At 37.4% G+C, this 26,277-nt stretch overlaps 1 protein-coding gene and 1 pseudogene across 5 annotated transcripts in view; one reads left to right on the forward strand and one right to left on the reverse strand.

Annotated features, from left to right (window-relative positions):
- ACAP2 (ArfGAP with coiled-coil, ankyrin repeat and PH domains 2) overlaps positions 1-26,277 on the reverse strand; it is a 171,614-nt gene that overhangs the window by 114,698 nt on the left and 30,639 nt on the right. For 3 of the 5 annotated variants that reach the window (XM_071214694.1, XM_071214693.1, XM_071214695.1), the window contains exon 2: positions 19,632-19,682. The exons of the other annotated variants lie outside the window; for them this stretch is intronic. The gene's annotated coding sequence lies outside the window, so the exon portion shown is untranslated. The remainder of the gene's footprint in view (positions 1-19,631; positions 19,683-26,277) is intronic. 5 annotated transcript variants of the gene reach the window in all.
- LOC139438777 (S-adenosylmethionine decarboxylase proenzyme pseudogene) lies at positions 5,847-6,828 on the forward strand (annotated as a pseudogene).

A 26,277-nucleotide genomic window follows, 5' to 3' on the forward strand; every position in this document is an offset into this window, starting at 1 on the left:
CACTGCGGCACAGGCCAGCTTGCCTTCACCAGGAGGCTCCAGGAACCGAACCTAGGACCCCGCCATGTGGTAGATGGGAGCCCCATTGCTTGAGTCATATCCACTTCCGCAACCAATTTAAAAGTGAGCAAAAGAGCTCAACAGACAACTCATCAATGCTATAGAAATGGCAAATAACATATGAAAAGATGTCCAACACTACATGCCATTAGGGAATTGAGAATTAAAACAAGATACCACTACAAACCTATTAGAATGGTTAAAATCCAAAACACTAATAACACCAAATGTTGGCAAGGATGTATAGCAACAAACATGCATTCTTATTCATTGCTGATGGGAATGCAATGTAAGTATAACCACTTCGGAAGACAGTTTGGCAGTTTCTTACAATGCTAAACATAGATTTACCATATGATCCAGTAACCGTGCTCTTAGGTATTTATACAAAGGAGTTGGAAACTTACTTTCACACAAAAACCTGTACAAAAATGTTTATAGCAGCTTTATTCATAACCAAAACCTGGAAGCAACTAAGATGAACTTCAACAGGTGAATGAATAAACAAACTGTGGTACACCATACAATGGAATATTATTCAGTGATAAAAAGAAAGAAATTATCAAGCTGTGAAAAGATATGGAAGAAGCTTAAATGCATAGTATATTTCTGAAAAGGCAAAACTAGAGACCTCAATTTTCTCATCTCTAAAAAGTGAGCAATGGATAGGATCTTTAATATTACTTCCAATCTAACATTCTGTTTTTCTGGTAAAAGCATTCAAATGAAAGACAAAACCTGGATTTGATTCTCCTCTCCCAAAAGTAAGACTCCCTCCAAGTCCTCACTCATGCTTTCAACAGAGTTGGAGGGAAAAAAAGAAAAAATTATAGGCCATAAAATAGTGAGAGTGTGTTTGTTTTGGTTTTAAGTTTGTTTTGTTTTGTTTTTTCCCAAGGTACCAGGGGCCAGGGATTGAATTTAGGACTTCATATATGGGAAGATGGTGCTCAACCACTGAGCCACAACGGCTCTCCTGAGTTGGTTTTTTCATTTGTTTTACTTGTGGTTTCTGGTTTTTCAGGAGGCACTGGGAACCAAACCCAGAACTTCCCATGTAGAAAGCAGGCGCTCAACTAAGCCACATCCACCCCCCTTAAGATTTTTATTCAGTGTTATATTAGGGTGCAGAGGGGTGTTATCTTCCATCCACATTTATATCTTTGTGTGTCAGTCCCATTATATTTACTTTTTTTTTTTAGGATTTTGAAGTTTTGGTTCAGTTGATTTCCAAGTAAACATTTGTTGGTTGGATGGATGGATGGATGGATGGACGGATGGATGGATGGATGGATGGATGAATGGATGGATGGGTGGAACATTAAAACAATGAGGTAATCTGAGGCCCAGGACAACTCGTGATGGTTGTACCTCATTTCAGTGTACCTTTGCACATGATATTCCCTAGAATGATATTCCCTGCAGCCCCTGCCACCTCCACTTGAGTAGACTCATTCATCCTTAGCTTTTAAAATCGCTTTCTCAAAAAAAAGTCTCCTGACTCCTAGATAAATTCAGGTTCCCAGATAAGCAACTATAGTCTCACATTTTCCAATATGTCTTATTTATATTACTTAATAGTTTATAATTATAGTATAAAGTTTATAATTACACACACTTATACAGTCATTTGACTAATACCTATCTTCTCCTCTATACTGAAAGTTCCATGAGGGTGGGGAACATGCCTATTTCTGTTTACCATTGTACTCCTATTATCTAGTACAGTACCTAGATGTAGTGAGCCCTCAAATATTTGTTGAATGTGTAAATGAAAAAGAAGTAAGACTACATTAAATTAGGTAGACCAGTGAGCTGAAAATTATGGACACAGTTGTGGTAGCACTATGCAAAGAATATGACAATAATCATGCTTCTAATTACTCTTTTTACCTAAGCAAGTGCCCTAATGTATATCTGCCAAGCAGATTTCAATAAATTTTGAATTTAAATGTTTTTAAAAATTCTTTACTTAGAAATTTAATGACTTTTACAATAAATAAACTATATGGAACATATGGACATCACCATAAGGAATAAAAATGTAAAATTAATTATACATACCAATGGAATAGAATTGAGTCTAGAGTTAAATCCACATGTTTCAGTCTGCTAAAACTAATGGGAGGAATATACCAAAAATAGGTTGGCTTTCACAATGGGAATTTATTGTTTTAATAGCTTATAGTTCTGAGGCAGTGAAAATGCCCAAATCAAAACATCATCAGAGATTCTATTTCACTGAAGGTCAGCTGTTGGCCATCCTGGACTCGTTCCATGTGGCAAGGCACACAGAAGCATCTGCTTCTCTTCCAGGTCTCATTGCTTCAGCTCTGGCTACTCTATCTGTGGCTTCCTTTCTCCCAAGTTCCTCTCTGAACTCCTAGCATCCTTCTCTCCATCTCTGTGTGTGTCTCTGTGTTTAGTCCTCCATTTATAAAGAACTCCAGTAAGAGGACCCAGACCTACCCTGACAATGCCATCCAATCAAAGGCCCCCAACAGAAGTGATCCAATCAAGAGTTCCGACCCACAATAAGTTTACATGCCCAGAAATGATTTAACTCTAAGAACATGATCTTTTCTGGGATTAACAAAAAGGTTCAAGCTGACACATCACACATCTATGGCCAGTTGATTTTAGACAAGGATGATAAATCCATTCAATGGGAAAAGACAATCTCTTCAACAAATGTTGCTAGACAGCAGGAAATACAAAAGAATGAGTTTGGCCCCTACTTTTCACCACACACAAAATTAATTCAAAATGGATCAAAGACCTAAATGTAAGAGCTAGATACTATAAAACTGTTACAAGAAAACGTGGGAAATGCCTTCTGGACTTTGTGGACTTTTAGATTTTACACCAAGAGCATGAGCAACAAAAGAAAAAACTTAAAACTTTTGCACACAGGATATTAGCAAGAAAGTACAAAGACAACCAACAGAAAGTGAGCAAGTATTTGAAAACCATATATCTGATAACCCTTAATATCCATAATATATAAAGAAATCCTACAACTCAGCAAAAACAGACAAAAAACCCAATTTTTAAAAAGGCCAAGTTTTGAACAGGTTTTTCTCCAAAGACAATGTCCAAATGGTTATTAAGTATATGAAAAGATAATGAACATCATTGCCATTAGAGAAATGATAATTAAAACTACAATGTGGAAAGCAGATTTTGCTCAACTGATAGAGCATCCGCCTACCATACGGGAGGTCCAGGGTTCAAACCCAGGGCCTCCTGACCCATGTGGTGAGCTGGGCCACGCGCAGTGCTGATGCACGCAAGGAGTGCCACGCCATGCAGGGGCATCCCCTGCATAGGGGAGCCCCATGCACAAGGAGTACACCCCTCAAGGAGAGCTGCCCAGTGCGAAAAAAGCACAGCCTTCCCAGGAGTGGTGCCACACACACGGAGAGCTGATGCAACAAAAAGAGACACAGATTCCCAGTGCCACTGACAAGCATGCAAGCTGACAAAGAACACACAACAAATGGACATAGAGAGCAGACAACGGGGGGGGGGGGGAGCGGGGGCGGAGAGAGAAATAAATAAAAACTAAATCTTAAAAAAAAACCATAATGAGATCCAACTTCACACCCACTAGGATGGTTATTATTGAAAAAACTGAAAATAACAAGTATTGGTGAGAAGGAAAGAAATAGAAACTTCAGTACATTGTTAGTGAGAATGGAAAATGGTATAGGAACTGTGGAAAAGTTTGGCATTCCTCAGAAATTAAATATACCAAATGAAAATGAAAACACATCAAAACTTATGTAATACAGCAAAGGCAGCGCTGAGAGGGAAATTTATAGCCCTTAAAGCTTACATTTTTAAAAAAGAGCTAAAATCAAAGAACTGCACACCTGAGGGAATTAGAAAAATAATAGCAAACCATTCCCAATGCAAGCAGAAGAAATAATAAGGATTAGAGCAGAAATAAATGAAATGGAGAATAAAAAATAAACAGAAAAGCTGGTCTTTCATGAAGATCAACAAAATCGATAAACCCTTAGCTAGAAAAAAAGCAACAAGATGCAAATAAATAAAATCAGAAATGCAGAGGAGGGCATTACCACTAGCCTAGCAGAAATAAAAGCAATCATAAGAATATACTATGATCTTCTTATGGCCACCCAGATGCTTGATGAGGGTGAAGCTGAGAAGATGGCTGCTGCACAAGCCCCTGGAAAGGATGGGGCTCCTACTCCATGAGGCCCTGAGGAGAAGAAACCTTTCTATAGATGACTCTCAGACTTTGAAATCTAATCAAGTATGCCCTGCAGGTTTTCAGGACTATTTTGCACCCGTAGCCCCTGTTTTCCTTCCAATTTCATTCAACAAATATTTCTGGAGCATTTACAATAGCCAGGCACTGTAATAGGGCCTTGGGATATAGCCAATGAAATAAACAAGTCCCTGCTCTCATGGAGTCTAAGTAGGGGAAGACGATAGAACAGATTTATTAATTAAAAAATAGAGAAAATGAAATATCAGGTAGAATTAGAGCTTTGAAGAAAAATGCAGCAGGATAAATGGATAGAGTAATAAAAGGGGTTTAATTTTAAATTTTAAGAAAAATTAAAATACTCATGTTGACATACTGAGGTATAGAAACTGTTTCAACTACTTACTAAAGGAAGTAATAAAAATAATTCATTAAAATGTGATTTTTGTTAAATTCTATAGACATGTATTTCATGCATATGGTTTAAATTTTGACTTAAGGCACTCAAACTTTGTTCTCTTTTTGTAACGAGTTTTGGCTGGAAATATTTTATTAATTTGAAATATTTCATTGATTCTGGCTTACATAATTTTGGTAGGTCACAATCTTGATTTCCTATGTTATTATTAATTCCTTGGAAAATTATAGTCCACAGAGAAACAAAAATGCCTGACATTTTTTTTTAAAAGATTTATTTTTTATTTATTTCTCTCCCCTCCCCTCCCCGCCCTAGTTGTCTGGTCTCTGTGTCCATTTGCTGCATGTTCTTCTTTTTGTCCGCTTCTGCTGTTGTTAGCAGCACAGGAATCTGGGTCTCTTTTTGTTGGGTCATCTTGCTGAATCAGTTCTTCGTGTGTGCGGCTCCATTCCTGGTTAGGCTCAAATTTCTTTCCCGCTGGGCAGCTCTCCTTACAGGGGCGCACTCCTTGTGCGTGGGGCTCCCCTATGCGGGGGACACCCCTGCGTGGCACGGCACTCCTTGCCCACATCAGCACTGCGCGTGAGCCAGCTCCACACAGCTGATATTTATTTTACAAAGTGGGAAGTAAATATGGCATTTATCAGTAAAGGTAAATTCTTATAACAGCAGAGATACAGAAAATAAACTTTTGGCATTTATATTTATCAGCTCTTATAAAGTTAAAATAATTTCAAATATACAACTGTAATCAATACCACTGATTTGGTATTTTTTGTCTGCATATCAAATAGACAAAAATACCTTTCTTTAAAAGAATAAGATATTGGCTTACACAATATGGCTGGCGACATTAGCTAGCTAGCACTCATTCTACTCTCTGAAATGGGGAAGCAGCAGACTACAACAGAATGAACTGTATCTGTCTCTTATTTCCAATAGACTTATGTTTCAACTTTTGCTCACAAAAAAAAGCTGGGAAAGTTTTATTAATCCTTTAAAAAGAAAGTTAATATAAAATTAGAGCTTAAAAAAAAGGGAACCTGAAGTGGAACAATCCATAGCAGCAGAAGAAAAGATTTAATTTAGTTGATTTTCTGTGGTGATTGATTTTTTGCTAGTCTCACAGTAATGGAAGTTGCACATTTTTTTAAAGGGACCAAGAAGCTGCTGGAGGTTTGGTTCTCCTGGCAGCAACCAGATGCAAACCAAGGATCTGGGAATCTTCACACCATCCCAAAATCTGATGGGGCAAACTTTTGAAGAATGGGCAATATTCAATCATTAAGTGTAACAAAAACTGAAAAGCAGGAAGCTTATATACTCAGTAAGAGTTGCATGGTTGTCTCTAAGAGATATTTCATTGTGGAGACATGTGGTACCACCCTCTTACCAAAAGTACTGGTTCCCCTGCTGAAGCTTGCTGGGGATTACAGTGGGTTTGACTCAATTAAAAGCTTGTTTTATTCTCAGAAGAATTTCATGAAGCCTTCTCACCAAGGTACCTATACCAGAATTTCCAGGCAGAAATACAGTTTCTTAATGGAATTTTCCCAAATGGAGCAGTATATTGTATAGGACATATGTATTCTGACTGTTCAGTACTTATATACTCTGGATTTCCCAGATCAGTCAGCCAGCTCAAACCCTGAAATTCTGATGAGTGAGCTTGACTCAGCAGTTATGAACCAATTCTACATGAAAGATGGTGTTACTGCAAAAGATGTCACCTGTGACAGTGGAATTTGTGAATTGATACCAGGTTCTGTCATTGATGCCATGTTCTTCAATCCTTGTGGGTATTTGATGAATAGGATGAAAATGGATTTTACTATTCACATTACTCCAGAACCAGACTTTTCTTCTGTTGCTTTAAAACAACCTTAAGTCAGACCTCCGATGATGACTGATCATGAAAGTTGTTGAAGTCTTCAACTCAGGAAAATTTATGACCACCTTATCTGTAAATCAGAGTTTTAAAAATCACACAGTGCTTTCTTCACCCCAGAAGACTAACGATTTTAAATGTCTTGATTGCCAGAGCACTATGTTCAATGATTACAATTTAGCTTTTACCAACTTTGCTAACAATCAGCAACAGCCGCAGAAGTGACTTTTTTTAAATGAAGGAAAAATGAAAACAGAGAAGATGGTGGCTGCTTTTTAGATATTGATCCTGCGGGACATGCTTTCCATAACCACCACGTTGTAGATGCAGGAAGCCCTAGTTGTAACCATGGTGTGATCACTTTGAATGGGTGTATGCATTTTATATCAAGGAATTAGATACTATTCAAAAGAAAAGCACACACACACAAAACAATAATAATTTTTAAAAAAGAAAGCCCAAAAAACTCAAAAAAAGAGGAAACATGAATGGATGATAACATGCAAAGATGTTCAAGTTCCCTAGCAATTATACAAACTTAAAATTGCAAGATGCCATTTTATAACCATCATATTGGCAAAACTTTAATGGACATTTCATATAAAAGGATTTAAAAGTCTGACAATAGGGAAGCAGATTTGGCTCAACTGATAGAGCATCCACCTACTATATGGGAAGTCCAGGGTTCAAACCCAGGGCCTCCTGACCTGTGGGTAAGCTGGCCCACACACAGTGCTGATATGCACAAGGAGTGCTGTGACACATAGGGGTATCCCCCACATGGGGAGGCCCCACACACAAGAAGTGTGCCCCCAAGGAGAGCCGCCCCGTGCAAAAAATGCGCAGCCTGCCCAGGAGTGGCGCCACACACACAAAGAGCTGACGCAGCAAGATGACGCAACAAAAAGAGACAGATTCCCAGTACCACTGACAAGAATGCATGTGGACACAGAAGAACACACAGTGAATGGACACAGAGAGCAGACAACGGGGAGGAGGGAAGAGAAATAAATACAAAATAAATCTAAAAAAAAAAAAAGTCTGACAATACCATATATAGAAGAGGATATAAAACATACACAGTCTTACACATGGCTAGGGAGTAAAAATTGATATAACTATTTTTGAAAGCAATTTGGCAAAATCAGGTAAAGATGAAGATGCACTTTTAGGTTCATATCCTAGGTTCTAACACATATACAGGAGACATGCACAAGAATGTTCATAATCACACTATGAATGTGGTGGCACAGCGAAAAATAGGATACAATTTAAATGTGTATTCAGAGTGGATATACATACTGATATTATTTTCTTACAATGGATTTCTAGTCGGTCATTAAAACTGAATAGAAATAAATAAACTATATCACAATTATGTCCAACAAAACGCTTTCAGGTAGTTTGGTCTTTGACAAACAACAATTTCAGCCTAAGCTTAATATGGACTCTATTATAAAATATAAAAGAAAATTATCCCAACTTGTAGAACCAATTTACCCTTATGGAAATAAAAATCAAGATCTTCATCTCTACCCAGATCTCTTTCAGAGGTTCAGACTACCTATTGAACATCTCTACCAAATGCACCTAGAGTAACTCATTATTGGGCATTATCTTTCTCCACCAAACTTGCTCTTCCTTATCTCGGTGAATAGTAACATCATTCATACAGTTATTCAAGACATAAATTTGGGGGCAGCGGACTTGGCCCAGTGGTTAGGGCGGCCGTCTACCACATGGGAGGTCCGCGGTGCAAACCCCGGGCCTCCTTGACCCATGTGCAGCTGGCCCATGCACAGTGCTGATGCGCGAAGGAGTGCTGTGCCACGCTGGGGTGTCCCCCGCATAGGGGAGGGGAGCCCCACGTGCAAGGAGTGCACCCCGTAAGGAGAGCCGCCCAACGCGAAAGACAGTGCAGCCTGCCCGAGAATGGCACCGCCCACATGGAGAGCTGACACAAGATGACAGCAACAAAAAGAAACAGATTCCCGTGCTGCTGATAACAACAGAAGGGGACAAAGATGACGCAGCAAATAGACACAGAGAACAGACAACCGGGCTTGGGCGGGAAGGGGAGATAAATAAATAAATAAATAAATCTTTAGGAAAAAAAAAAAAAGACATAAATTTGGACATCATCCCAGACACCTTCTGCCTCACCCTCCAGATTCAAGCATAATGTCCTATCATTCTATCTCTTAAATACTTTCATTCTATGCTACTTCTCTCCCTCCCCACTAATTCTTCCTAGTACTTAACCATCATTTCATCTCACCCGGATTGCAGTAACCACCCAATAAAGGACTCTCCTGCATCAATGAACATTTACACACTGTAATTAGTCCTCAGATTAAAATTCTTAATGTGGCTCAACAGGTGCTTAATGACCTGGTCCTTATTTACGCCTTCCTGCTCACCATATTCCACACTCTCTCCTACATTTAGACCTTTGCACAGGCAGCTGTCTCTGCTAGAAACCCTTCTCACCTCAAACCTTTCTTCACCTTGGTAATTCCCAATTTGACCTTTACCTGTCAGTTTAGACATTCCTTTCTCCTGGAAGCTTTCCTTGTCCAAGCAAGACCAGACAGTTATCTTTCTTAACAATTTCCAAAGTCCCCAGGATTTACTTCAATCAGCATTTAAGGCTCTATAATTTAAGTGCCCATTTGCTTTTGTATAATTCCTATTATAGGATAAGCTCCATATTCACCATTAAAACTCCAAAACCTAACCCAAAAGGTTAATAGACTAAATTTTCCTCAATAGCAAGAAACCACAATTTCTTGTAACCTGCAATTAATTTGCTCTCAGTGTTTCTAGTCTCCCTTGAAGACTGTTCACCGTTTTCAATGATTTCTCAACCCTTAAAGGGATAAAAAAGAAATCCATATAGGATCATTAATTCTTGTGTTTTATAGGGAGTACTTCCCTCAAAATATACAGAGAGGGTTATTCAAGATCCTGAGACTATATACTAACATGAAGATAACTAATACACATTAAGTAGGAAAAAGTCTCAGATGTATTTCTAAATGCGGAATTATAAATATTTTAAATTTCTCTTCTCATCAACTAGGTAAGAATATATCCATGTCTTTATTTCTGGATATTAACCTTTATATTCTTTCAAGTAACCAATTGAGATTTAAAATAATGACATCTCAATATTGACATAATTCCCATTTATTTGAGAAAATGAAAGGTTTTAGGTTTACTAGTCATCACGTTAGTTCTTTTATCAATTGCCTGTTTATGACCTTCATCCATATTCTACTGCAGTTGTTTCGCAATAAGAAATTTTTAACAGCTTGAGATATAATTTACATACTATATATATTTAAAGTGTATAATTTTTAGTATGGTCATAGAGTTGTACACCCATCACCACAATCTAATTTTAGAACATTTTTATTACCCCAAAGAGAAACCCTGTACCATTAATTGTCACTTCCCCATTTTCCCCTCCCAAGCCCTAATTACTTTCTTCTGCCTATTCTGGACATTTCGTATAAATGGAATTGCAAAGACATTTTTAAGAGTTCTCTAAATATTTATGATTTGAAACTTCTGACTTTCACTTATTCTAAATATATTTCCCTGCTTTCATTTTTTGGAGGGTTTAATTTTTTTTTTTTTAATATAATGAAATCTATTTTATTTCAGGCTTATAAATACCTTTCTAATCCCAGTTTAACATAAATTTTCATGAATACTTTCCAGTAGTAAATTCATAGCTTCAATTTTAACATCCAAATCATTACTCCATCTAAAATTTATTCCACCCTGCTTTTCACCAGTGAGCCAGTTGTCCCTCACTATCAAGTAACCATCATTTTCCCACTGCTTTGAAATATCACCTTTAACATACACTACATCTTTACATACATTTGGATCTGTTCTGGAGTTTTAAAATTCTAACTCTTTCATCTCTCTGTTCTAGAACCAATATCACACTTTTTTTAAAATTTTATTTTGTACATTTAATAATTGAAATTACAAACAATTAAAAACTAAAAAGAGGGAAACGGATTTGGCTCAACGGATAGAACATCCACCTACCACATGGGAGGTCCAAGGTTCAAACCCAGGGCCTCCTGACCCATGTGGTAAGCTGACCCACGCACAGTGCTGATGCGCACAAGGAGTGCCGTGCCACACAGGGGTGTACCCCCTGTAAGGGAGCCCCACACACAAGGAGTGTGCCCTGTAAGGAGAGCCGCCCAGCATGAAAAAAGTGCAGCCTGCCAGGGTGGTGCCGCACACATGGAAAGCTGACACAGCAAGATGACCCAACAAAAAGAGACACAGATTACCAGTGCCGCTGACAAGAATAAAAGCGAACACAGAAGAACACACAGCAAATGGACACAGCAGACAACTAGGGTGGGGGAGAGGGGAGAGAAATAAATCTTTAAAAAATAAAAATAAATAAAAACTAGAAAGAAAACAGTTGAATAAAAACATTCATTTGTTATTTAAATATACTGGATACATGACAATTTTTTATATCATACAATATGTTACACAACGTATTTATACCACACTGTCTTAATCTCTGTATTTCAGCAATACTTTTTTTTTAAAGCTTTTCAAAGCTCAGAGTTTATTTGTATTTAAAAACACCACTCAAGAGAATTAAACCAAAATTTCCAAAGGGCCAAAGACATCAGGGATTCATTTACAATCAGAGCCAGGTACTGTCCATTGAGGCCCCCTCCACTAACAACTCTATACTACGTCCAGGATTCCACACATCCTTGCCACTACCAGTCTTCATCTTGTGGTTCTTTGCCAGTTCTGGTTCACCCCAATAAGAAAAACAAAAAGGATGCCTGTGGCTATCACTGTTATTCCAGGAAAGAGATTCACAAGATCAGAGGGACTTGAACAATGACAACTATCCCCAGAGCCAGGGGTCACTAGTCCTAGGCAGGCAGCGGGCAGGTATGCAGCAGGAGACCTGCATGGAAGTTCTTCCTGCCTTCTTTTATGTAGACTGGTTCTCCAGTCTTGAACTTGGATAGGCTGAAACATCATTTTTTCCTCTTATTAAAAGCAGCTCTTCCACAACAGAAACATTCCAGATGAAATGTCAAGGAAAGAGAGCTGGGTTTCTTTTATGGCAGACAGGTTCTTGGCATGACTTCTCATGGAAGGCCATGTTCAAGCCAATAGTTTAGCTTTCTCCAAATTATTCAAATAATATAAGGCCTTAGATTCAAAAAACTCCTAAAAGGGTAGACTGGAGAGAAACATTTGTTCTACGGTGGTAAACCATTACGTACTAGAAAATTATCAATAGGAAATTACATACTAGGAAATTATCAATAGGTTTTATCCTGCTATTGATGGGTGGCTGTTGCATTTGGTTCGACCTGATAATGGTCAAAACGCTCAGTAATTCATTTTAAAATCTGCTACGGGGACGTTCTCCTCATTGCTCTTATTTATCAAAACTTTCTTACCTATTCTCACACATCTGTTTTTTCAGAACAACTTTAGAAAATTTATTGAATTGCATTTAAATTTAAAAATTAATGTGGTAAGAATTTACACTTTTCCAATATTATGTCCTCATAAAAGATTACTCTTTAATCATATTTTCCTTTTTTGTCATGTTTTAAAGTTGTGTATAATTAAAGTCCCATATATTTTATGTTGATTTCTATTTATTTTATATCTTTTGTTATTAGTTTAAATGGGGTTCCCCAATAACGTTATTCTTTTTTATCTCCTTATTGGTACACAGGAAAGTTATCATTTTCACTTAGTGTATAAATCATGTGCAAAGGTCTTTTTTTTTTTTTTAGATTTTTAAAATTTATTTATTCCTCTCCCCCACCCCACCCCGGTCATCTGTTCTCCGTGTCTATTTGTTGCATCTTCTTTGTTCGCTTCTTGTTGTTGTCAGCAGCCCGGGAATCTGTGTTTCTTTTTGTTGCATCATCTTGTGTCATCTCTCCGTGTGTGCGGCACCATTCCTGGGCAGGCTGCACTTTCTTTTGCACTGGGCAGTTCTCCTTACAGGGTGCACTCCTTGCGCGTGGGGCTCCTTTACGCAGGGCACACCCCTGCGTGGCAGGGCACTCCTTGCGCGCATCAGCACTGCACATGGGCCAGTTCCACAAGGGTCACAGAGTCCCGGGATTTGAACCGCAGACCTCCGATGTGGTAAACAGACGCCCTAACCACTGTGCCAAGTCCGCTTCCCTGTAAAGGTCTTTTTGAATTGTTTCTTTTTCAATTTCCCTTGTATCTACCTTATACCTAATCAGATCCAAATATTAATAAGCTGAAAAACACACATGAATAAGATCACAAATACCTTAACCTATGCCTATACTCAAACTGTTAAATTTCCTGAGGAAGATCCTATTATTTCCTAATCAAGAGCAGAAAGACTTTGCACCCATGAACTTGGGAGAGGAGAACCAGGGATAAAAGAAAAAGGAAAATAATACTGTTCTACTCAGAATCTATCTGAAATAACTTTCAATCTGAAAAACTGACTTACCACTTAACTTTGAAATACTAAACTTTGAATACATGTGAAATATGTCTCATACAATGACATATTTGTTTTCCCAGAAAAAGGAAAAAAAAGAAAAACTTATTGTCATGCTATAAAAATGTATCCTTGTTTTAGAGGAATCTCAGCAAATCTGGAAATTATGATAGAAAATCATGAGAATTTTTCAGTGGTGAACCATCTGGAATGATGATTTTTGTCTTACACTGCTTAATTTGAGGGAGGAATTCATACCAAAGGATTCCCTGTGATTAAGACTGTTAGAGGCTGACCAGTACTAGTGTGGGCAGTTCAAAAAGGCAGCATTAGTATGTTGGAGTTCTACATATATAGATTTTATATTACCTCTTACAACTATCTTGTAAGTTTGAAAGTATTTCAAAATAAAGAAATATAAAAGGGAAAAGTGGTTAAAATGCTAAATTTTGTTATATGTCATCACAATATACATATTTTTTTTATTCTGTCCCCCCTTGTAGCTTGCCTGCTGTCTGCTCTCTGTGTCCATTCACTGTGCGTTCTTCTGTGTGTATTTATTTTATTTATTTCTCCCCCCGCCCTTGCAGCTTGCTTGTTGTTTTTGCTCTCTGTGTCCATTTGCTGCATGCTCTTCTATGTTTTTACTTGTCTCCCTTTTTGTTGCGTCACCTTGCTGAGTCAGCACTCCACGGTGCTTGCAGGCTGGTATATATTTTAATTATATGAAATTCAAAAATGAAGAAAAGGTAGCATTGCTTCTACTGTTTTTCTTCCTGTTTCACTCTAACAACATTCTTGTATGTCTTTTTTTTTAAGATTTACTTTTTTTATTTTATTTCTCTACCCACCCCCACCTCAACCCATCCCCCATTCCCCAGTTGTCTGCTCTCTGTGTTCATTCTCTGTGTATTCTTCCGTGTCTGCCTGTATTCTCATTAGGTGGCTCTGGGAACCGATCCTGGGACCTTCCAGAGTGGGAGAGCGGCGATTACTTGCTTGCACCACCTCAACTCCCTGTTCTCCTACATCTTCTTATTTTCTCTCCTCTTTGTCTCTTGTTACATCATCTTCCTGTGCCAGTTCTCCTCAATGGCCAGCACTCCGGCCAATGCTGGCTTTGCCATGCTCAGTGGCATTCCCACACATGGCAGCACCCCTGTGCGGGACAGCATTCCTGCTTGGGCCGGAACTCCACCTGAGTCAGCTTTTCTCGTGGGCCAGCTTGCCCTCACCAGGAGGTCCTGGGCATCAAACCCTGGACCTCCTATATGGTAGGTGGGAGCCCAATTGGTTGAGCCACATTTGTTTCCCATTCTTGCATGTCTTAAATGTTTCACTTAGGTCCCAGAGTCAGGTCTATGTCGGTCTATGTCATAGGAACTTTCATCAGGATGGATTAGCTCTTCACTCAGCTCAGTCAACTGTCATCTTTTTCATCTCTTTCTACTAATGGAAACACTCCATTTTTCTTCACTATTCAAGTTACACTTTGATACCCATACAGCATACTTTTACAGCCCATACAGTCCACACACAAAAGGAAGACATATACATAAAATCAACCAATTAGTCTGGGGTTCAAGTAAATTTTTTGATACTATGGTGATTTCTGATCCATTTTTTACACTGATACACCCCATTGCATGACAAAACAAAGACTATAAAACATCTAATAAAAGAGATGTAATAAATGCAATTTCATTCCTACGTTATCTACCTCAGCAATAATAAACCAATTATTGGCAAGAGGCAGGAGTGGTGGTTAACATTCCTTCAGGGAAGCGGACTTGGCCCAATGGATAGGACATCTGCCTATCATATGGAAGGTCTGCGGTTCGAACCCCGGTCCTCCTTGACCCGTGTGGAGCTGCCCATGCGCAGTGCTGATGCGCTCAAGGAGTGCCGTGCCACGCAGGGGTGTCCCCCGCGTAGGGGAGCCCCACGTGCAAGGAGTGCGCCCCGTAAGGAGAGCTGCCCAGCACAAAAGAAAGTGCAGCCTGCCCAAGAATGGCACTGTACACATAGAGAGTTGCCACAAGATGACGCAACAAAAAGAAACAGATTCCCGGTGCCACTGATAAGAATAGAAACGGTCACAGAAGAACACACAGCAAATGGACACAGAAAGCAAACAACTGGGGGGGAAGGGGAGAGAAATAAATAAATAAATCTTTAAAAAAAAAATTCCTTCAGAGAAAGATCTTAAAATTTCCAGCATCCAAAAAAATAGAATGAAGTTGATACATACCCTGTGTTCCAATCCTTACTATCATTAATTTGCTATCATATTAGCCTGGTCACTTTACATGTGACTTATTATCTATAAAACTTAAAATAATATCACTTATCTCATCTCTCTCAAAGGGTTTTTTTTAACTTTATTCCTTTTTTTTAATTAGAGAAGCTATGAGCTTACAAAACAATCATGCATAATGTGCAGAATTTCTCTTAAAGGAGTTTTAAGAATCCTAGAATCTCTGAGCTAGAAGACATTATAGAGATAATACATTTTAACTTCCATTTTAAAAAAGAGATATCAAATCAAGTACTTGAGAGGAATTAAATACGAAATAATAAAACACTAAATAAATACACAGATAATTATTACTAAGAAATAAGTTCTATAGAAGTCTTAGAGAAAACAGAAGTCAATGAGAGCAGGAATGTTAGGATAACTGCTTTAACAGTCAGACTTCGGTTTTTTTAAAAAGTGGGACAGGGTAAACTAAGGGCATACTTCCTTCCTTCCTTGAAATCGACTAACATTAATAGAAAAAAACATTATTAAGGATAACTCCACCGATCACAAAAGTCGGAAATATCTACAATTCCATACTGTTGCTAAGAATATATGTCCAATGTCAAGAAGTATGGACAAAATGAAAAGTGGAGCTCCTACAACTTTATGTCTTTAATGTCATACTTTAATGTCAAATTACAAATTTTTAAATTAAATCAGAGTTCAAAAATGTCCTGTTAACAGCATGTAATAGGATACCCAAATACACTTCCATCTCAGTTTTAGCAAATAAATCTTAAAAAACAAAACAAAACAAAACAAAACAAAAAAGAGTAGCCAGAAATAGCTATGTACAGCAGGGGAAACAGAGAGAGACTGAGAAAATTTTCTTATTTGTTTTTCGTTTATTATTATTGAAATAATGAAAATGCTCTAATAATGGTTGAAATGATGAATGTACAACTATATGACTGATTATACCAAATACCATTGATTGAACACTTTAGATGAATTGTATGCTGCATTAATATGTATCAATAAAATTTATTTAAAAAAAAAAAAGTCCCAGAGGTTTCCATCTGGCTGGTGGGGAAAGGCACTATTTCTGGCCCTTTTTGAGTGGCCAGCACTGTTCCCTTTAGCTGCTTCTTCCCCTAGCCTTAGGAAGTTTTCTCATGGGCATGAACTCTGCATGTACTTTCTAACACTGGAGAAGCCTCTCTGCAGATCTCCAGGATTTGTCTCTGTGTAGGTCTCTCCTCACCAATTCTCTGTTCTGCGAATTCTAGTTGCCTTGTCTCCCCAAACTCCCAGCTCCATGTTCTCAATTCAGAAAGTTCACCAGGTTAGACCTGAGTTCTCTCTCTTTGCAGCTTAAAAGTCATCCTCCAATGCAGTAAGCTGGAAAAATCACAGAGCTTACCTCTTTTGTTTCCCATCTCCTCAAGGACCATTATCTTTTGCTGCCTGGTATCCAGAGTCTTAAAAACTGTTATTTCATATATTTTGTCTGTTGTGACTTTTTTGCTTATTTATTTGTTTGGCTGCTTGACATGGGAGAGTAAAACTGTTTCTTGTTACAACATCTTGGTCAGAAAGAGAAGTCTTCTCTAGGGTCTTAAGAGATCAAAATTAAAAAGATATAGAGAGAAAAGGTTGCAAACACAATGTTTACAGGGACCACATAGAATAAAAATTGTATACAGTGGATGAGGATATAAGACAATCATGAAGAAATAAGTTCTCTCCTATTTTTATTGAAACAATAGCCCTCTATCAAATTTTAATTTTCCCATTTTTGAAAGAAATAGGTGGACAATAATTTCCCTTTTCTCTTAACCACTCTACATAAGTAATACCATAACTAACACAATTGTAAATAAAAAATAAAATCCAATCTCAATGTCAAAATGGGGAATGAAGATGGGGCTGAGGGGGAGGGGGTAGTTTTTGCCCCATATGAAACAAGCTGACCCTGCTCAACTTCTCTCTCTAAAATGAGACATAAGGGAAGGCAGATTGCTATGTCTGAGGATACTAGAAATCCAAACGTATATATAAAATCTCTAATTTAATGTTGGCAAACATTTTAATCTAATTTAACATTACACAGAACACAAAATGTGGGCAAACAAAATATGTCTATGAGCCAAATAAAACCATGCTTGCTAATTTGTAACTTCTGTTGGAGAGAAACTAAAGATTATTAATAAGGTTGCTATAATAGACATATAGTTATTAATTATCAACTAAGATGTATATCCTACAAATAGATTATATGCCTTCTATTTAAACATTCATGTACCACTTTTTAAAAGCTGATTTAGTAAGCCAAATAAAATTAATTTCATTAAAAATAGAACTAACCACACTGAACACAATGTACTGAAATTAAAAATAAAAGATATACACAGAAGCCCCAATCACATAGGAACTTTTAAATTCTTTCCTAAACAATTCCTGGGTTAAAGAGAAAATCAAAACTACACAGTAACAGTATATGGTAAATAATAATAAACATATTCCACATCAAAATAGGTAAAAACTAGCAAAAGCTAAGCTCAGAGGAAAAGTTATACTCTTCAAGACTTTATACTGAATAATAAAGGAAAGAATATAAATGAACAAGAATATTTACTTAGTTTTCTTTCTCAGAAGAGTAGAAAAAGAATTAATGAAGAATAAGGTAGATAATAAAAGTAGAACTGAGAAACTCAAGAAATGGTTTCAGGAGTAGGTAATAAAAAATAAATATTCTAGGATACCCACCATATTAACTAAACAATAAGAAAGTATCATTTTACAAAATTAAGAAAGAGAAAGATAAAAACGCCATAATTTCTTGCATGACCCTTTGTTGCACAAATTTTAAATACTGAGTGAAATGGATACTTTTTAGTAAGATAAATTCCAAAGATTAAAAGTCAGAAAGGTCATAAGTGAGATATTTAAAGCCTTGAAGAACAAGTAATTTCAAGACTAAATTATATCAGAGCATGAATCTGGGAGGCTTTTTTTTTCCATTGTATAAAGCCAGTATGACACTATTACCAAAACCTAAAACAGAACAATAGCTCATTATAACTTGCAAATATTAATGCAAAATGCTAACAAATAAAATTTAGCTATGTTTTAAAAATTATCAAATGAGATTAATTACAGGAATGTAATATTTAAATATTAGGAAGTCCACTAATTTAATTTACTATAGTAATTGGTCAAAGGAGAAAAACATGATTATCTCAAATGATAAAAAGGCATGTGACAAAATTAAATAGTCACTCCTGATTTAAAACCCTATTTATTTTAAAATAAGAGTTACTTCCTTAAGATCACAACACACGTACACAGACACACAAAAGAAAGCAAGCACTAATATTTGGCCTAATCCTCCCTCATTATTATTCTTTTATTGGCGCAAAATTTAGCAATATCTTCTAAATTTATAAATGTAAATCCTCTTTGACCCAAATTATTATAATCCTTTTGGGTATTTATGCAGACATACCAAGGCAAACACACCAAGAATATAGAAGGAAGCACACAGAAATTAATTAATTAATTAAACACCCATCAAGAAACTGGTTAATCAGGTTGCAGCACAGCCAATCAATAATTAGTAGGCAGCATGATGAATCTATATATACTGACGAAGAAAGATAAATATTCTATTAAGTGAAAAAAGCCAAATATAGAAGAATGAATACGATCTTATTTCCTTCATGTAGGAAAAAAAGTATGTTAACATAAAAAAAGCAAAATATATGAAAGAATACAAATTCTTTCATATTTGTTATCTTTTAGAATTTATTTTAAATAGTTGTATAATATTATATTTCCAATTAATATAAATTGTTTTTAAAATTTTACGAGAAAATATAAAGCTCCACAATTTTTTTTTTCCACAAAAGAGAGAAAACGGCATTGCAAATTAAAGTTACAACGCATATAAAAATTTGAAGTGTTCACACTATTGCAATGTTTAGGTGACATGAAAGAAATTATATTTAAGAGTAGAAGGCAGAAAGAACAAGTAAGTTAGAAGGCCTTGGCAAAGTATACCTGAAAGGCATGTGGACAGGAGTAAACATGGTAAAATTAGTATCTCAAGAAGATTACTGTAAATATAATTATAAGTTGGTATGGGGTGGGCAGGAAACAGGTTATGTAGTCACTTGCTAAAATGAGGCTGTCTACAGGGATGAGGTTAGAGATAATTGAGGAGTGACAATAAATTAATTAATAACTGGAATACAAATTTATCACATCACTCACCTAAAAACACTTTAATGGCTATCCATTGCCACTCTCAATGATTTACTTGTCCTAGAGAGACAGATTAGGGAATGGAGTTATAGCTAGCCAGTTATGTTAAATAAATAAATAAGTAAATAAATAAATGGGGGTGTGTGAAAAATCACTGTGCTTTATTATGTTTTTTTTCTTTTGTTTTTTTATCTTAAGACACTGGTCATTAACAAAGTTTCATACCAGAATCTACTCGGAAGCTTTTTCAAAGTACTTATTCATGGGTCCGATTCTACTCAAAAGTTTTATTCCATAAGTCCGGAGAAGTCTCTAGGAAAAAGTATTTTGGAAAAAGTTATGGAGGTGACTCTGAAGTACATTTCCAGTTAAGAAACACCTTTTAGACTTCAACGATGGCTTCAGGTCATATGAGCAATTAAATATCAAAATAAAAGGAAACTTAAAATGTTCTTAATACAGAGGGCAAAGAACCTAACACTAGGTCTGTTAACTTTCTTTCCTAGACTCTAATTCTACCTTCATGACACTGTAATACTTTTATCTCAATGACTGCTATCAGCATCTGTGACCAGAATACAGCTGCTGGATTCAAATCAAAAGAGATGCCATTGTTTCTATCTGCTGGAATCATAAAGCAGTACCAATAATGCATTAGTGTTATAGTCATAGGAAAGATTACACACGACTTACACAATGGCTGACTGATGAGCAAGAACCCTCTACAAAAAAGTTCTACAACTGTGAGTGGTGGTTTGAATTAAACAGTTTTGTAATTTGTACAGAATTTCAGAAGATATACTTTTCTGTTGTCATAATTAGCTTTGATATACTTAAAAGATTACAGTTGTTTTAAATAAATACTGTAAGAGTAAGACTATCGTAATACTTTAAAATGGTGGATTCTTTTCAAGAGATTCAGAAACAAATATAATAAACTATTCCGGCTTAAGAATTACTTCTCAAACCAAAAGTTTAGACACAAACTTCACTGGAATACACATCATGACACAATTATATAGAGAATTCCTCTGAAAAGTAACAGAAGTTTCGTATAACAATTTTCACATAAAAATTACTCTTCTGGTTCATTTTTAGTGTCAAAAAATGAGATGTCAGTAGTTGTCTTTTAACTTCTTATGAAACAATTCAAACAATAAAATTAGAATTGTTTAATGTATTCCCATGTACCCATTATTAGTTTCAATTAGCAATATTTTGCCAGTCTTTTTTCATATGGTCTTGTCACCTTTTTCATCAATGTATTTTAAAGCAAACCCCAGGTGATGTCTCATTTTATTGATATTTAACAGATAAGGGATTTTTAACAGAATCCCGTTATCATTATTATACATAACAATATTAGTAGTTCCCTAAAAATATTTCATACCCATTTCTAGTTAGATTTTTCCAGACTGTCTTAAAAATGTCTTTTTTTAGTTTCGTAAAAGGCTTTATCTTTTTGATTACTGTGATACACTAAAATAATTTACTTAAAAGTTAGTGCCATAGATATTATGCAAATGATCCACGAAAATCCTTAACATGGCATTAAAAATCTTGCATGAAAAAACAAATAAAAAAGAAACACCAAAAATCTTGCATGATTTGTCCCTTAACCAACCAACCAACCAACCAAATGAAAGCTCGGATATGACCAAGATCTCTTCCAGCTCCATAAAAATCCAAAATTTTCTTAATGGTTAAGCCACCCCTCCATTGAGAGATCATGAAGTCAAAGAATTAGGAATGTACACTCAGCAAAAGGTAATGAAAAGCAACACAAATCTTGGTACATATTAAGCACTTTTTAAGTGCTAGCTATCACTGTATGTGTATTAGTCAGGCAAAGGGGTGCTGATGCAAAATACCAGAAACTGGTTGGTTTTTATAACGGGTATTTATTTGGGGTAGAAGCTTATAGATATCAGGCCATAAAGCATAAGGTACTTCTCTCACCAAAGTCTATTTTCACAGGTTGGAGCAAGATGGCTCCCGATGTCTGCAAGGGTTCAAGCTTCCTGGGTTCCTCTGGGCTTAGCATCTCTGTTTTCTCCATGAGGTCAGCTATAGACTATGAGGCTCTCTAGACTTTGCCTCTCTCCACAAGGTCAGCTATAGACTATTCAGGAGAACTGCTCTGTCTCTCTCCCTGGGGCTCCAGCTTAAGACTTCAGCATCAAACTCCAACATCAAAACTCAACATTAAAAGCCCCTCAACTCTGTCCTTTGCCATGCCTTTTATCTGTGAGTCCCAACCCACCAAAGGGTGGGGACTCAACATCCTACTGGCACAAGAGGTTTACATGATTACTTAATCAAGTAAACATATGAATCCAGTATAATCTAATATGCCCAGAGGAAAAGATCAGTTTACAAACATAATCCAATATTTCTTTTTGGGATTAATCAATAATATCAAACTGCTACAGTATGTAAATACATTATTCTATTCAGCCAACATTCTACTTAATCTAGTCTGCATAATTTTTCCTATATATAGACAATGCTCTGATAAAAATCAAATTATATTTATTTTTTTAATTCTGAACTACTTTACCATTTTATCCTTCAAAAAACATCTTTTAAAGCACACTCTTTTCAACAGTGTATGAGGCTGTTTCCCTATACCATCCTGTGCTGGTTTGAGTCTTACGTAAGACACAGAAAATCGTGTTGTTAAAGCAAATCCCTTCCCGTGGTTATGGGACCCTTTGATTGGGTTGGATTCTGTTAGGGACCTTTGATTGGATTGCCTCAGTGAGGCACAACCCAGGATAGGTCTTGGTCCTCTTTCTGGAGTCCTTTATAAACAGAAGACTGAAAACAGACTCAGAAAAAAAAGCTGCAGAGACAGAAAAACCCCAAGAGGCTGAGAGAGAGGTTCTGGAGGCTGCAGGCTGAAATTAGCAGAGCACAAAGGCAAGGAAAGAGGTCTCCAAGAGCCTGAAAGAGGCCTGGTGGAGAGCAGCGAGACAAGTCATAAGTCTGATTACCTACAGCTTGGCTCAGAAAGAAAGCATCTTTAGATGACATAGTCATGTACCTGATCGCCCACAGCCTACTCTTGGTAAGCCAGAATCTCTGATGATGCCTTGATTTGGACACCTTCACAGTTCCCGAACTGTAAGCTTTTAACCTAATACATTCCCATCGCAAAAACCAACATGTTTCTGGCATATTGTTCCCAACATTTCTTCCAAACTAAAACACTTCCCCAGCACCAGGAGTTGTCTATTTGACAGAAGAAGCTAGCTCACTTTATCTTTAAATATGCAATCTTATTGCATCTTAATTTTCTTCACCTTGATTTCCAAGCACTTTTGGACACAATTTTTAGCAAACTGCATTTTCCAAAGATGACTACAACAATATCTCCAATCCATGCTCATCTGCCGTGTGATCTTGCCATTTATCCATCAAGATATGGCATCTATTTTGCTACCCCCTTGCATCTGGGAAGACCCTGTTACTACTCTACCAAAATACAGAAGAAATGATGTTATGCTTGTTCTCTACATAGCTTTTAACACGTCTCATAGCTTCAGCTTCCTGCCTCTTAGGAACAAGCTGCGATGTAAGTGCATCTACCCTAACACCAACTTGAGAAACCCAAGATACATGGAAAAGGATTAAAGGATGAGAAGCCACTTGGAGACAGAGGCTAAGGAGTACAGGAACATCAGATATGTGAATAAAGAAACTTTTTTAGAAGTGAATCTGCCAGCATCAGCCACCTCAGGGGTCATGAAATGGAGCAGAGCTGAACCACGGAAGCCAAGCCCTTTCCAAATTCCTGGCCCACAAAACCATTAACAAAGGTTATGAAAATCAGATAAACTTCTGGTAGGATGGCAGATTAGAAAGACATGGGACTCTCCTCTCCAAGAAAACAGCTAGAGAACAGGCAGAAATGGCCTGCTTAGTCTAGGGCTTAGGACACCAGGAGAAGGGGAAACACCAGCCAGAAGAGAGAGGGGCACAGGAAAAAATTCTCCACCAAAAGACCGTGAGTAGAAGATGCAGCTGCAGGCGCCCTTCCCCATCCTACGGGCAGACAATTTTTATTTGTCCGATCTGTCTACCCAGGAAACAGGAGAGAGAAGGATACGGCCTAAGGCTGATTCAGCTTTTGGCCCACAAATTTGGTTTGCTGTGTCCCAAGAGCACTTCCAGGCTGGGAAAGGCTATGCCATTGTTTGCCTGGGAGCCAGCACAGGACTAAAGACATCCAACTCTCTTAATCACCCTCTTTACTGACCAGGACTGTTGTTGGGGCTGCAGAGGGGAATGGAATTATTTCCCATGCAGGGAAAAAAGAGGGCCGTAAGAAAAGGTTGGAGGACAGCCTCAAAGAAAGTTTGAATTGCCAGGCTCTTAGCCTCCAGGCAAGATCCTCTGTCACAATGTTACTACAAGTGTTAGACAGGATCTCTTTAGAATGTGCAAAAGACAGAAAATAAAGTACAGGTTACCAGGGGCAGGGGGAAGGAAAAACAGGCAGTTAATGTTGCAGGGTTTCTGTCTGAGGTGAAAGACAAAACTTTTGGTAATGGATAAAGGTAATGGCAGCATAATATTGTGAATGTAATGGCATTGAATTATATGCTTGAAACTAGTTTAAATGGATAATTGTATGTTGTATATATGTTACCAAAATAGGGGGAAAAAAATTGGGTACACCAAGCAACAGAACCAAACAACATACAGGTTCATGGTGAGGGAAGATAGGTAGAGCACAAGGCATTTTTAGAGCACTGACTTCATTTCAGTTTTAAATCTTTAAGGTACTGTTCCTTGAGGTTTTTCTTTTCTTTTTTTCCTTTGTAGACTCTACCTTCTTAAACAATCAAATCTACATATGGCCCTTTTTTGAGACCTATACTTCTCTCCCTCCACAAAGTGGAGATTATCATCCACTGTTATTGTTTCAATACCCATAACATAGATGATTTGCACATCTACAAGTGCATACCTAACTTCTTAAATTCTACTTTATTTTCACCATGGGTTCTACGATACTTTCAACCAATATCATATTTCCACATGGTAAAGCCAGCATATCTAACTAAATCCTCCAAGTCTCTTCTTAAGGATACAGGAGAAAGAAAATAATTAGTATCATTAAGTGGATACTCCCTATTAAGTTCTGTGAAAAGACGTTTTGAAATAAAGAACTTAAAATTTTTAAAAAAAGACATTTTGAATCTTTAGAACAACTCTCAACAAAATGGCATTGCTTCCATTCACTGAGCCTGGAAGAAATGAAGAAACCAGACAAAGGTCTCACAACCATTAAGTGGAAATGACAGAAATCAAATAGGCAATCTGACCCCAGATCCCACATATGTGATATTCATAATTCTATGAATCTCTGTGAGTACTGTAGCAGTTTGATATGGTTACGAATTCCAAAGACTGGATAATGTTTGTAATCTGGTCTGTACCTGGGCATGATTATGTTATGATTGGGGCTTTGACTGGGCCGCATCATTGGGGCACTGAGTCCCTACCCCTTGATGGATGGGGACTCACAGATAAAAGGCATGGCAAAGGACAGAGTTGAGGAGCTTTTAATGTTGGAGTTTTGATGTTGGAGTTTGATGCTGAAGTCTTAAGTTGGATCCCCAAGGAGACAGAGCCGTTCGCCTGATGGTCTAAGCTGATCTTGTGGAGAAAACACAGGAGCTGAGCCCAGAGGAACCCAGGAAGTCTGAACCCTCACAGACGTCAGCAGCCATTTTGCTCCAAAACATGAAAATAGACTTTGGTGGGGCAAGTAACTTATGCTTTATGGCCTGTTATCTGTAAGCTCCTACCCCAAATAAATACCCATTATAAAAACCTACCAATTTCTGGTATTTTACATCAGCACCCCTTTGGCTGACTAAAACAAGTACCCTCCAGTATAAATTATGTTTTGCCTATTAAGAGTGCACAGAGAGGATTTCTGATGTAGGACTTTTAAGGTTGGAGTTTAATGCTGAAGACTTAAGCTGGAGACCCGGGAAGTCAGCAGGCAGAGGAAAGAGAAGCCAGCCCCAGGAAGAAAGGAACCTTGAGCCCAGAGAAAAGCAAGCCCCAGGAACATAGGAACCCAGGAAGCCTGAACCCTCACTGATGTCAGCAATCATCTTGCTCCAAAGAGACTTTGATGAGGGAAGTAACTTATGCTTTATGTCCTGGTTATCTGTAAGCTCCTACCCCAAATAAATACCCTTTATAAAAACCAAAAAAAAAGAGTGCACAGAAATCACCACAAACTGAATCTAACTATTTTATCTCCATTTCTATAGCAATCCAACTAAAATGACAGAAATAGGGAGGCAGGGTGGGAAACATTAATCCGCAAGGACAGAGAACAGAAAGGATAACTAACAGTAGCAACACAATTCTGGAAACTGAAAGCCAGATAAGGGTAACTCCCTTAGACCAGGAAAAGGCAAAATCAGAGTCTGCAAAAGTGCACTGGGGAAACCAATATGAAGCAAGAAGATTCAGAACAAAGAAGCCCAAGAACCATTAAACAAATCATTTATCACCAAATGCAGGGAATGGGGTGGGAGTGGGGGTCAAAAACAAGAAGATTGGTTGAAAGCATATACTGATGAGGAGTTAGACTCCTCAGATCCTCACTCTACCTTGACATGATCAT

Source organism: Dasypus novemcinctus, chromosome 4, assembly GCF_030445035.2.
Source record: "Dasypus novemcinctus isolate mDasNov1 chromosome 4, mDasNov1.1.hap2, whole genome shotgun sequence".
In the NCBI taxonomy this organism is placed as follows: Eukaryota; Metazoa; Chordata; class Mammalia; order Cingulata; family Dasypodidae; genus Dasypus; species Dasypus novemcinctus.